Below are 13328 nucleotides of genomic sequence, written 5' to 3'. Positions count from 1 at the left end.
GACCAGACCACAGGCAGTGGCACCGACTCAAGAAGATGCAAATGCCTTTGTAGAAAGGCCTCTGCCAACAACATGCCCCATTGCTGACAGAGAGGTTCAAGGGCTTCCCAGGGATTTCCAGCCTGGTCTCATGGGGAAAAGAAGTGCTACCATCCTGGGACACAGAGTTTGGCTTTTGTGGTTCATATTATTTTTAGGGAAAATAACCCTGTTATTACCAGGTGTCGTTACTCTGCAGGCGTAAAGTCGTACCCAGCCAGCAATCCAGCTATCTGCAGGTAGATGAGGGAGATAATTTGATTCTATCTTTGAAAATGTCAGACTTTATGGGTGAATAAAATGCATTCCATTTTCTTCTCTTTATCAATATTGGGTGAAAACAGACTAGAAATTGCTTATAAATTGGTAGTGTCAAGAGAGAGGCAATCTATTTGTTACCCCTATATGCCCAGCACTGCTGTGGCAGCCACAGTCACCTCTGTATGGTGTGTAAGAACCAAGGAAAGGAACAAAACAAGGCACAGATGGAAGAAAGAGTAACCCCTGACACCTCTCCATTTACAGCTGTTGCTGTTCAAGTTGGTCCAGGTCAATAATCCTGGTCACACCACATCGGATGGTCTCAAAGGCACTGCAAATCCTTGGTTTTGAAGGGAAATTTGAAGAACCTTGTAAGGATGTACTCACCTCAGCTCTAAGCCAAAGGTAATGCCAAAGAATTGCTGAGCCCAAACCAGGTCAAAATCTGGGCACGCAGAAAGGATGCGGTCCCTGACAGCACGGTAATGGTAAAGGGAGAGATTTCAGGAAGGCGAATAGAATAACGGTGAATGAACTTTTCAGATAAATTATAGCTAAAGAGGAATGAAACATTATGGTTTCAATTACCGCTGTGCCCAGCCACGCAGGTAGTAATTCAAACAAGAAACAATTGGTGGATTGTCACCCTCAAATCAGACACATACCATTTAATTCCATTTACTGAGGGTTCACTGGCTGTATTTTGAATCAAATACAGCCATTAATGTGCAAAGATCTGAACAATGCATGTGTCCCTCTTACAAATGTGACAGCGAGACACTAATTCCTGTAAACCCCTTTTTCTTCAGGTTGGGCTATTCCTATTGCCTTTAGTTATGCAGATGTTACTTATCAGAAGTTTTAGTATGCCAAGATAATTCTTTTGAAATGGCTTGTGCCTTTTTGCTCAGGGCACACGAAAAGCATGGCCAAATCCAATCTTCGACTTCGTCATCCAAACTTAGCAAATTGATTTGAATGCAGAAAAAGCTACTTTCATTAAAACAATTAAATCCTTACTATTATTGCTATATCTGGCTATTACAGCACAAGGATAAATCATCAGTTACGGGAGCTAAAAGCTTTCAGATAGAATTACTCTAACATCCGCCCCGCGCACTGGCCAGAGGAAGGATGGTGTGCACCAGGTTTCTTCATGGGCAATGGAAATAAAAACCTGCCATGTCCATGAAGTGGATATTATTGTGCTGCTCTGTTTTAGCTCCAGCAGAAAAGCAATGCATGCCCATGGACAGGCGAGTAGGAGGCACGGCGCTTGGGATGAGAAGAGCTGGCACCTTCCCCAGGTTGTGCCCCCTCCCCTGCATGGCCGTCACGGGCTGCGTGTGACCCTAGCTGGATTTCGCATCCTTTGGACTGTGCCATGGCACCACACAAAGCTAAATCTATGCCCTCCCTCGTCCAAGAAACAATTTGATGGGTGAAAATGTCCTGTTCAATGCGATACGGTGGAATGGTTTTGGCACAAAGATTTTGGGGATCATCTGCAGAGTGCTTTTGCTTTTCTTTTTAAAACAAAACCTGCACGTATGCCATGTGCCTGCACCATCACACACTCTCCATGGGGCCACGAAGTGTGTTGCCTGATACAAACAGACCTTTCCACAAAGCCACGCTTACCCTTCTGATGTGGTTGAGATTGCATCAAAGGGCAGATTGCTTAAATATCATTTCACTGGTTATTGGGTGGGTCACCAGAATGGGATATGAAATTACAAAGGCTTCTCTCCTCCTGCTCTTCACAACATTCCGGGTCACTCTTGCCTACCGGTGCTCCCTGTTGACTCAAGGACACTTCCAGGCAGCAGAATATCAAAGGAGCCGGGATGGACAGGCCAGCTCATCCTCCACATTTTAAATGGCTCTAAAAGACCCAGAAGCCCTTTTGCAAAGAGAGTCTGTGGCAGGGACTGAAATCAGAGCTCAACATGTGGCTTAGACAAACAGAGTGGTCATTGGTGGCTGTTGTCATTGTCACACCGGTGCAGACTGTTAATTCAGCACAGGAGTCATTAAAAACCAGCCTCGGTGGAGAAAGGGGGTTTTGTAAATGCTAGATGCCTTGGCAGAAAGTGAAGAAGACCCTCGATATCCTACATTACTCTACTTGTAAATTCAGAGCAAAAACTCCCAGGAATTTGCCAGGGACAGGATTAGGCACTAATTATTTTCTTATGCTGAAAACTGTAAAAACCCAACCCTGCTTTTCCTCACCCCATAACCAAGCTAGGCTTACCAGCCGTTCAGGAGGTCCCTCTCTTCCCAGAGGATTTCATCACTCCCAAAACTTTCACCTGGGTTTGCTCCTGGGTTGAGAAGGTCAGATGACCGTCCCCGCGGCTTCTGCCGCGCTGTGCCATCAGCTCAGGGGACGTTCAGCTCCGTCACGGAGTGGGACTGTTCCCACGTCTCTGAGAGCGAAGGGCTCAGCCTGGTCCCTCTTCTGCTCCAGCCCCAGCCCCGGGGCTGTAATCGTCTCTGAGCTCACAATTAAAGAGCAGCACGCGCTTTCTGCATGGGTGTCCCTCTGTCAGCGTTCCTCCTACCAGGTGCTCTTAATTTATTTGTATTTCCAGCAGCTATAATTGAGTTATCAATTTTGTGCTCTTTTGGGCCAGAAGCAAAGAGATCAGAGGGCTGGTTTATACACCTAATTATAGATTATTTCCCATAGCTATAAAACCATAGAGAGGCAGATCCAGAAAAGGAGTCATGAGGTGCTCTGTGTCCTCTTCATCTACTGACTCCTCCCTGCTGCTCCTTAGACCCCAGGCTGAATAACCTCCAGATAGAACACTTGTCAAATGCAAGGGATACCTATTTCCCCACAGGAGAGCTGCTTAAAAATCAAATTCAACTTATGCTTAAATGATCTCTTCAAGCCTTTAACACCTCGTAGAGTCAGGCTGAGATTTATTCCATTTCTGTGTGGTTTGGCTATAATCTGCCTCGTAACGGTGGCCCAGAGTCCTGCTGAGGAGTGAGAAATTTTATTTTCTTTCCCACGTCTGTTTTTTGGAGACTTGCATTTGGCATGGCCCCCGTCAGCTCCCCACTCCTCGGGTCCGGCTGCGATGCCGCACAGCCACCCTCCATCCCACATGGGTCCAAGCCTCCTTCAGCATCCGCGGATCAGCCAGAGCTGCCTGGAGCGTGCTGCAGTGCAGAGCAAGTGCTAAAGTCCAGCAGATCCTATTTTTATGTTTACGGGAAGAGACAGGAATCGTCTGTGCGTCGGCATTAAGTTTCTGGTGGTGACGTGAAGAGGCCATCCAAGATGTATGACCTAGCAAATGTACTGTAATGCACACATCACATTTGTTCTCCGAGTAAATAGATATTGTCCAGGGTACGTTACATCCGTGCTTTCGTGTTTAATTTAATGTAAGCGAACTGCCTTAATTTCTCTAAATTGTAGTAATAAACATAATGCTAACAGTGATATTGCTAATAATTTATTTTGCAAGTGATTTATCAACAATGAACTATTTTAATTACCTGTTCTGAAATACCAAACTCTAGATTAATTATGTGTCATTATGTGAATTCATATGTGTGTATATATACACACAGACATATATATAAATTTCAAGGCTAATTAAAATGAATAAACCATCAGATTTGTTGAATTCACGGAGCTGAGGGGGGATCAGCTCTCCCCTGCTCTTCTGCCTTTTTGCATTTCATCCTCAGCACAGAGAGAATTACATTCCAGTGCTCTGAGCAAGTCATTTGTGCTCCTGAAAAATACATTACCCGGAGAAGGCAGCAAACTCCCCGGGTCCCACACGGCAAACAGGAATGCTGCTGCATGGCACGGGCAGGGCCGTGGTGGGTGGGAGCCGGGGTGGGAAGCGTGGGCTGCGGTGCTTCTGCCAGTGGGAAATGAGGAGTGGGGCTCTTTGAGTGGAAATAAACTCAAATGGGAGCTTGAATGGGGGAGAAGGAGATGCTGCAGATTACCTGTCCTCAGTTGTTCACACTAATTTTTGGAGGGAAATTGGAGTGGAATTAACAGATTTAGGGCACAACCAAAGAGTTTTCCTTTCTGCCTGGGGCTACATCTAGAGATGCTGCAAGGCACAAAGCTGACCGCGTTGGGGTGTTTCACAGCGGGAGCATCCCTGGGTGCACCGAGGCACGGCTGGGCAGAAAGGGGAGACCATCTCTTTAGGCTGAGAACCAAGACCAGAGCTGATGGCCGAAAGGTCTCCAGCCACCCAGCACTGACCCAACCAGCAGCAGTGGTCCTCAGCGGGTCCATGCTCCCTATGGCACCTGCAGCACGGAGGGGCAGGGGGATTGCAGGGCAGGGAAACTTGTAGCACCAGCTTGAAGAACACGATGATTAATAAGAGCAATGGCATGAAGGAAGCAGAAAAAGAGTAATGAGACCTTTATTCGATATGTAATACCACTAGGACCTTCTATAAAGAGAATACCAGGAGTAGAGCTAAGTTTTGCCGGTTTGGGGTTGCATAGGGAAGGGGAAATTATTGCTGACTGTGCAGTCAAACGCCTGGGCTGTACACAGCCAGTGTTGTTCAGAGTAAGCCTGGGACGTGTTAATTTGGTCATATATTTTCAGACGGTGAAAAGACACCCTGGCTTTTGATTTACCGTGCTGCATGGATCTATGCAGTGCTGTGGGTTTGAAATGTGGTGTCCGGAGCCTGATTCAGTCACCTGACTGCTGAATTCCAGCTAGGAGATGAAGAAGCCGTTATATACATAACAAGAACTTCCAGCCAAAAATTACTTATGGTTTCAATTGAAGGAGAAGAAGTTGCTGATAGTTTGGGTATGGATGTCAGAAACACAGCAGTTAACAGCGGAGATGAATGAGAGATTGGGAGGTGATAACTTAGATAAATTGGTGTCTCATCCATATTAAGGAGACAGCTCATCCTCGGTTGCTGCCGGGTGACATGAACAGTGGCGCGTATATGGATACTAAAATACATTGGTCTTAAAGTTAAATCCCCAAGAACCATCAGAAATAAGTCTCAGAAGCCAGAGTGAGATCTGATGCACGCTGCAAAAATATGCAGCCTGTCAGAGCGCACTGCTCTCTCCATATAACTTCCGCCGTTTGTAGGACAATTACAGAGAAAACGATACTGTGATCTGCAAAGCAGTTCCGGGAGTGGTTTTATTCACTAACTCAGTGCTATGCGTAATGATTGCCAGCAACATCTCAGAGGTGTGCGCATAATAGAGAGACATCAAGTCAATGAGTCAAAACATCAGAAAATAAAATTTGGATGAACATCGCATTCAAAAATTACATCATCTGTCATTTAACACTGTCTGAAGACCTCCTTACTGAAATAATGCATCTAAACCAAAAGTTACCCCAGGCAGTAATACCGTATGGCACTGTGTTTAGGATCTACCAGGAATGGGGGGGCGGGGTTCTGCAACTTGAGCTGGCTGCAAAGAAGGCGCGCTGGGGTTATGAGCCCTATGGGGATCTTCAAACTGAAGCACTCGAAAGACTTGGAGAGGGGAAACTTAGGGCACTGGGAGGGTCCGTTCCTCTCATGAACTCACTCCAAAACCTGCCAAAGTCAGTAGCGGCCCCCCCAGCATCACCCGTTTCCTTTGCTGTGTGGATGTGTGTAAAAATTTTTATTTTAAGACTCAAATTATCCTCTAAAGAAGGCATTGTATCCAAGTGAAAAATTAATTTGCCCTTGCTGACACTACACTTCACTGGATTAGATCCTTCTTCCCTCCTGTGCCAAAACACCCATCGAGATAAGAAGTTTCCTTTTTTGAAAATGCAGGTCTGGAAGACCTTTAAATCCCCAAACTAAATTCTTATCATGCCGGTTTCCCAAAGCACCATGTATAGCATCATCTCTGTGCTACAGCTTGAAAAGGAACAATTCCCTGCAGATGTGTGCATCTGAGGCCAGGAATGTCTGCTCCCGGGTGCTTTGGCAGGGATATCACAGCATGGGCCATAAGGCAAGTGTGTGTGTGCGTAAAAATATATATAATGTTTACGTACATATATATGTATTTTTTCTAATATTTATACACACACATGTATTTCTTAAAAAAAAAAAAAGTCTTTTATTCTAGGCTTGATTTTCTCTTAAACCATACAAAATCACAACCTATCCTGTTGTACTAAGGGATAATAAAAAATTGCCAAGTTGGTTATAATTCCCCACAAGTTCCTAGTTGTAGGTACAGGGAGAATGATAGTTTTGCGCCCTGCTTTTTGCTAGCTGCCCAGATCTCCACGCCAGCAATAAGCATAAGTCCCTGCTGCGGCGGTGGTGGTCCCGGGTGGGGAGAGCGAGCGCTGCGTGAAGAGTCCAAGTTGCTCCAGGGTGTGAGAATGAGCAATGAGCATCTCTGCTGGAAGCCAAATCGGGAAACTTGAGTGAGCTTTGCTACTTAGACAACAAATCGCTGGGTGTGCTTGAGGGTTCGTTTTTCACTGGAAAACGCTGGTGAAAAGAGTCCTTTGCTGCTTATCTCTTTGTGGTTCATCAGTGCTTCGTTGCCCTTCATTTCTTGGAAAAGGCATGGTGCTTAAACTGGCGGAAGGATGGACACTGTGAAAGACCTAAGCCACCTCTTTAATCCCAAAGGCTTCATAAAGGCCTCCTTTTGCTTTCCGGGAAAATCTCTGTCTTCCCAGCTCGCTCTCTTCCCTCTCTCCCTCATCCATCTAGGTTGCCTCATCGGTATCTGAAGGCATGCTCGCCATCCTTTGAAGAGGTAGTCTCCTCTAAAAAATCAATAGTTAACATTGTCTTTAAATAGTCTGACATTTACCTTTACTGCAGTTTTCATTTCTTTCTGGGATTGCTCAGACGTTTGTATTACTCGTGTACATTCCTTATTTCTCTGCCGGCAGCCCCTGACCAGCAGCATTGCAAGGATGGCAATCCTGGTGTCGCAAACAGCCACAAATAAGGAGACTGTAGCAGGATAATTGAGAGGACTGGAGCTCGCTAATAGAAGCATCTTTAATTTATGGAAGACATCAAGTGAGAATAATTACGAGCGAAAGGGTAGCGTAAATCCCTGAAGAAAATATATCCTGAATGCAGTTTTCCCAACAAGCAAATCTGAATGCTGGCCCAAAGGTCAAAATAAAAGACTCTGAGCTTCAACCTCCCAAGCCATCCACCTTTCCTTTCCTCTCTTGTCAACAAATTGTCTGGGGGTTCATTTAGAGAGCTGCTTGTTCAGAGTAGGGCTGTTTGCAATCCGGGAAAGTTAAGCAAATTAGCAGAATTATTAGGTAAAAGGCAATTCTCCACAGCCTGCAAAGCAACCGCTTGTTAAATTAGCTCACACGAGAGAGTTGTGCTGATCGAATGATGGCTGCGGTGTTTGCAGAGAGGAGGCTGTGCAGGCATTTTCTTTGAAATAACATCACTGTACTCCAACTGAAAAATAAAAAAGGGGAGTTTGTGCGGATTCCCTGGCAGGCTGGGACGGGCTTCTTGCACAAACGTGCTGGAAGATGCCTTTGTCTTTTACACGCATTCCTGCTACGCAGTTCCTTCTGCAATCATAACAAAAACTAATAAAGAGGAAAAACCCAATACCTTCAAACTAGGTACTTCTGAAAATAGGGAGGGCTGCAGGAGAGCTGATGCCACGAGACCCCTGGAAGCAGGTGGCCCATGGCACCCGCTCCCCTCTGGGACCTGCAAGGACACCTGGGTTTGGCAGCTTCGCCATCCTGGGGTGACTTTGGGAATGAGCCTTTTTGCCAGCAAAAACAGAAATTGGAGTCCTCCAAGAAGCCAAAGAGAGGGTGGCTCACACGTAGTTTCTGACCGCTCAGTCTCATTTTTATATACTCTTTGGCTATTGATTTGATATTTTTATACCTTATGTAGTGCACTTAGTACAGAAAAAAAATGGATTAACCAAGTAAATGTGCTTTATTAGCAGGTCTCTGATGGAAAGTTATGTCAGTTTTCCATTTAAAAGATGCATCAGGTTAATACAGTCATGAATCAATGTGCCCATGCTTGAAAACCTACAGACACCCCACATAAAAATTTCCAGTGTTAAATGCCATGCTGGATATAACAATCAAAGTTTTAAAGGGAAGAAAAGGTATTATCGGGAAGTCTTCAGCACTTCCAACACAGCTGAGAATGAAATTCTCATCCCCAAAGTGAAGTGAGGGTGTTACACCAGGTTTAATTCCAGCTTCGCTCACCAGAGATGACGCTCTCTCAATAAAGTCAAGGAATTGCATCCATCAATGTAAGCACCTGCAGTAACCCACTGGGCTTTTCCAGCATCACCCTGCCTGTTCAGAAGGGCAGAAATCACCCACAACACCAAGCAGAAGAGCTCTGGAGACCAACAGGGTCTAAAACAAGGGCGAGGACATCTGCCAGCTCCTTCCTAACTGCACGACATGGCAATTCCTCACCATAGAAGGATGGATTACGCGTTCCAAGCGACTCATTTCCCCGTAAATACTTAACAACCAACATGTTCCTCTCCACTTTTCTTGTGTGAAAACCTCAAATTCTCTTGCAAGGATAGATGAGGCAAACCAGCTATGGTTACTGTCCATCTGGATAGGATGGATAGAAATTAATTCCTTCCATGGCGCCAAGGAGGGACTGGAGGATAATTCATTGTTTGTTCCTGAACAAGTACAGCACGGGGCCACCTCTTACCCCTGGCAGGATATTAGCTCACAGCTGAACACTTGCATATTTGGGAAATAGTTTCAAATCTCTCTCTCTCCCTCTCACTCTTTTTTCCCCCCTTAGTGGTAAACAGAGAAAGCAGAAGCTGTCTGTCATGCCCTGCTGTCCTGGTTCTGGCTCAGATAGAGTCAATATTCACCTGAGCTGGGTGGAAAACTGGAGCTGGTAGCCCCTATGGTTGGGGCACCCAGCTGGGATAATTAACTAATTAGCTAACAGCTGGGGTTAATTTACCCAAATTAGCTAAAGGGCTATTCCATCCCATCTGACATCATGCTCAGGGTATCAGTGAGGAGGGTGCTGAAGGGAGCCTCCTGCTGCTTAGAAGAAACTGGGTGTGGAGATTTGTTGTAAGCCATTGTACTGTATTTGTATTCCATCACTGTTTTGTTTTCTTCTGTTATTGCTGTTAAATTTACTTTTTGTTCAATCTCAACCCATGTGTTTTTGCTGGGTTTTTTTGTTTGTTTGTTTGTTTACCAATTCTCCCTTCCGTCCCCCTGGATGGTGTGGGGAGTGAGGGAGAGACTGTGTAGTCCAGTCCCAATCGGGGCTGAACTATGACGCCTGCACAAAATTATTTATAGGAGGGGGAGGGCAGAAAGAGCTGGAGGTATATGTTATGGGAGGGAGGTGCTAAGTGATGTGAAATACCTGTCCCACATGAGATGGAAAAATCATCCTTGGTGTTCAGCCTCTTGTACATTCAAGAGGAAGATGGACCATGCTCTGCCTCCATTACTCAGTCGTTCAGCTCCTTGCAGCCCAGCTGTGGCAGATGATGCTCTTGTGCTCAGCCCCAGCTTAGCAGTGCAACCCTATCTTGCAGCCCTGGGTCTACATGGAACATCGCAGTGTTTATTTTTGGTGTTGTACAATAAAAGACAGCTACCTATAGTCAGCTGAGATGCCTGGGTGTACATTAATAGCACAAGGCTAAGGTAAGAGCAGATGAACATTAGAATAGGCAGTCTGTCCAATCCAGGTGGAAAATTTCATAGGAAAATAATTTACATGGGGCACTGACAAGGCATTTTTTATTGTAATTCTGTTTGCTGAATACCTCAAAAATGAAGGTTTTTTTTCCTTGGGGAAAAAGGAGGATTTATCCACACCTCAGGCTGGGGTGTTGCTAGAGCTCAGCGCTGCCGCAGTAACTGAGGTAATGCACGAACCCGCCAAGCTGTGCGACCAGCCATGCTCGTGCTGTCTGGCCACGTCAAACACAGAGTAGAGGACGCTTGCTGAAAGCTCAGCCAAGGCAGTACGCATGGACACGTTTTATCTCGCGGCTGCACACAGCTCAGGCTGCGCAGGCAGTTGCCGTCGTGCACCTCAGCGGCACCCAGCCCATGCGTGGGAGTGAAGGCATCCTTCTCCTCTTCTTGGATGTGCAGAAGATACCATCATCCAGCCCTTTATTCCTTTGGAAAAGATGCTCAGCACATCTCGCTGTTTATGTTTAATCCAAACTAATGTCTTGTGGCTATCATATGCATGATTATGGCAGTCATTTTTAATTAGGGGTTGTGTCAATACTATTGACATTTTCATCACTTTTAGGGGAAGTAGAGGATATTTTCCTGCAGGTGAAGTCCTGTCCTTGCAGTTCTCTATCCCTCCAACTGCACCCACTGTACAAAAGAGCTGTGCAGCTTATTTAAAAAATGCAAGAGTATTGAGCTCATCCTTTGTGCAAATAAATTACAGCGACTTACACAACATCAAACTCAAGGAATGCAGAAATTCAGATTCCCTCCATCCTATGGTAAGATTTACAGTCTTCTTCCCAGTGCAGTATTTGTTATCAAAAGAAGCCCTGGCAGGACCTGGGAAATACTCGTGGCCCTGTGATGAAGAGGATGCATTCAATAGCTTGCTGGGAAGTGGAGTTAGACATGAGCGGCTCCAGCCAGTCACTGCACTCAGCGATAAACACCCCGCAGGAGCTATCATTCACCCGGAAAGAAAGGGGAAGGCAGATCATTACATTTATTGGTCATAGTTTTTCAAGAGTCAATAAAGACCCACTAGAAAAGGCACGGTTAGTAGCAGGAATATATATATTTTTTTCATCTATCTCAAAAATACCTTTGGCTTAACCACTCTACATAACACCAGTAGAAAGTCTGTCTTCTGCCCAATACGTCAGGATGAATCTTCCTCCTAGATGATGATTCTGGTGTAGATGGTGCTCACATTGTACAGTTTTTAATGTCTTTAACCATCTTTAGCTTTGCATCCTGATAGCCCCTTCAGGCTATATGTCAAGGCCATCTGGAAAAGAAGACATTTCTGCTCAAGTGCTGTGGTAACGCAGATCTCTTGACTAAAATTGTGCTTCCCTCACTTGAAAAACTGTCAGCACAGAACAATTATCTGCCCGTTGGTTGCCTTGTCCTTTCTTTTCTCTCCTCTCAGGAAAAAAAATAAAAGAACCAGATGAAGGAAAAGGATGCACATAATAAAAGTCCATGGACAGAAGCCAGCTGATCTGATTGCACCACTTGCAGATGTACCCAAGGTAGAAGTGGGTCTCTTCTTTGCCACCTCTTTTGCCACCTTCTCTTCCTACACTTGACTGATGAATGCTCTCAGGTCTTTGGGACAGACAATGTGGCTGTTTTTATCTATATTAAGTCCTGTATAAACAGGGATATCAGAGTACTAGTGTATTTAGGCTGATGTGTTTGGCAGCTCCAGATTGTGAATTGCTCCTGAAAACAATGTTTGCATTTGCCAGCAAAGGTCCTTATTACAGAAGAGGGTCAAGCAAAAAAAAAAAGGATTATTCCTGCTAATTATTCACTGTCATTTAATATTTGCACCAAAGGTTTGCAGGACTGAGTTCTCAGGATGCTGTGTTTGAGAAGTTAATAGCGTTCCCAGGAAACCAGCAGTGTCTGGTGGGCTCTCTGTGGATGCAGAGGACAATTAAAGTTGATGTAGGTAAGGATGGTTGGCTAAAGGCTTATATTGACATAGCCAGGACCTGATCCTGGGGTTTTCAAACTCAGGGGTAAAATTTCCACTCAGAGCTGTGCTTTATGGGAAACCAATGGAAGCAGATCCAGTTTTCAGACCATGGGCAGGTTCATGACCTGGGCAGTTCCTGGCTACAATGGGCAGCCGTGAGCTGGCTCCGTTTGCTCCAAAACTCTGCTATTGCATCAGGAGGGACTGGGGAGTGAGAGGGGCTGAAGCACAAACTGTTGGGAGGGATATTTGTAACCTTTTGTCCCATGCCTTAGGTTTGTCCCTATATATTAGTAGTCCCTAGAGAGTTCCCTTGAAGTCTACCTGCTGCCTTCTGCTTGGGCCTGGTATTGCCTCGATCAGACCATAATAGTCTGTATTGTTGTAGAAATTCCTTACTAAGTGAATTGAATTTCTCATTCCATAAAGATATAATTAGGCAATAGAAATACTGGCAGAAATCTTCAAGCATGAGTGCCTGAAGGTGGGATCCACATTTAAGCATCTAAATACATGGCCCAACTTTTGTAATCCCTGTATATTCATATGTTTCTGGCTTCAAGAAGACTGGAAGCTTTCCTGCTATTCAAGGCTAAGGTGTCTTTGGGGGTACCCAAATACGAAATACGGACCACACTTCTTCAAGGAGAAAACATTTTCATTTACATTCCATGTTTTCATCAGGTTGCCTCCAGCTTCCTCATTTGACATTTTTTAGTGACTTAATTATCATTACCAAGGAAGAATTTTAATAGTCGTGGTGTTTACACTGGATGCAGCCCTGGGGAATGAGAAAGAATAACCCACATGAAGGGAGCAGGACGGAGGAGCGTGATATTTTGGACGCCCAGGCCACAGCTTGCTGGAAGCATCTGTTTTTACTCAACCTTTTCCTCTAGAGTCCCGCTATCACTCACAGCCCAGACTGCCAGCAATTAGGGACTCGTGCTGAGGATTCCCCTTCCCTTGTGATTTTGGTTATGAGTCTCTGGACTGACAGCGGCAAAGGTGATGGGCACTTGGTTATTTTATTTTGCCAAGGGCAGAGCTGTGCTGTCTGGATGCAGCTGGAGAGCCACGAGCATCCTTACCGCCCATGGCTGCAAACTGGCTCCACGCTCATGTGGGGATTTGTTGGAGCACCAGTGTCAGTAAATGCACATTGCAGCATCTCTTCTATGAGGTCAGGTCAGAGCCCTTTTGGATACATTGTTGGGTGTTTGGAAAGATGTTGAATTTGTGAAAACTAACTAAACAAAAACATCAGTAATTTCTTTTACGTGTTTCCAAGAAATCAGCTAGTGGCACGATAAAAAACATCCT

At 45.2% G+C, this 13328-nt stretch overlaps 1 long non-coding RNA gene across 10 annotated transcripts in view; it reads right to left on the bottom strand.

Annotated features, from left to right (window-relative positions):
- LOC147598720 (uncharacterized) overlaps positions 1–13328 on the bottom strand; it is a 61412-nt gene that overhangs the window by 29453 nt on the left and 18631 nt on the right. Inside the window, exon 3 of one of the 10 annotated variants that reach the window (XR_015260295.1) lies at positions 4701–7069. The exons of 7 other annotated variants lie outside the window; for them this stretch is intronic. This is a non-coding gene — a long non-coding RNA (uncharacterized LOC147598720). Of the gene's footprint in view, positions 1–4700; positions 7070–7162; positions 7232–11012; positions 11307–13328 lie in introns of those variants that run through there. 2 more of the 10 variants (XR_015260300.1, XR_015260290.1) reach the window with 2 other exon arrangements.

The sequence above is a fragment of the Chlamydotis macqueenii genome, chromosome 16 (assembly GCF_036417535.1).
Source record: "Chlamydotis macqueenii isolate bChlMac1 chromosome 16, bChlMac1.mat, whole genome shotgun sequence".
In the NCBI taxonomy this organism is placed as follows: Eukaryota; Metazoa; Chordata; class Aves; order Otidiformes; family Otididae; genus Chlamydotis; species Chlamydotis macqueenii.
This window is presented reverse-complemented; position numbering and strand designations above follow the sequence as displayed.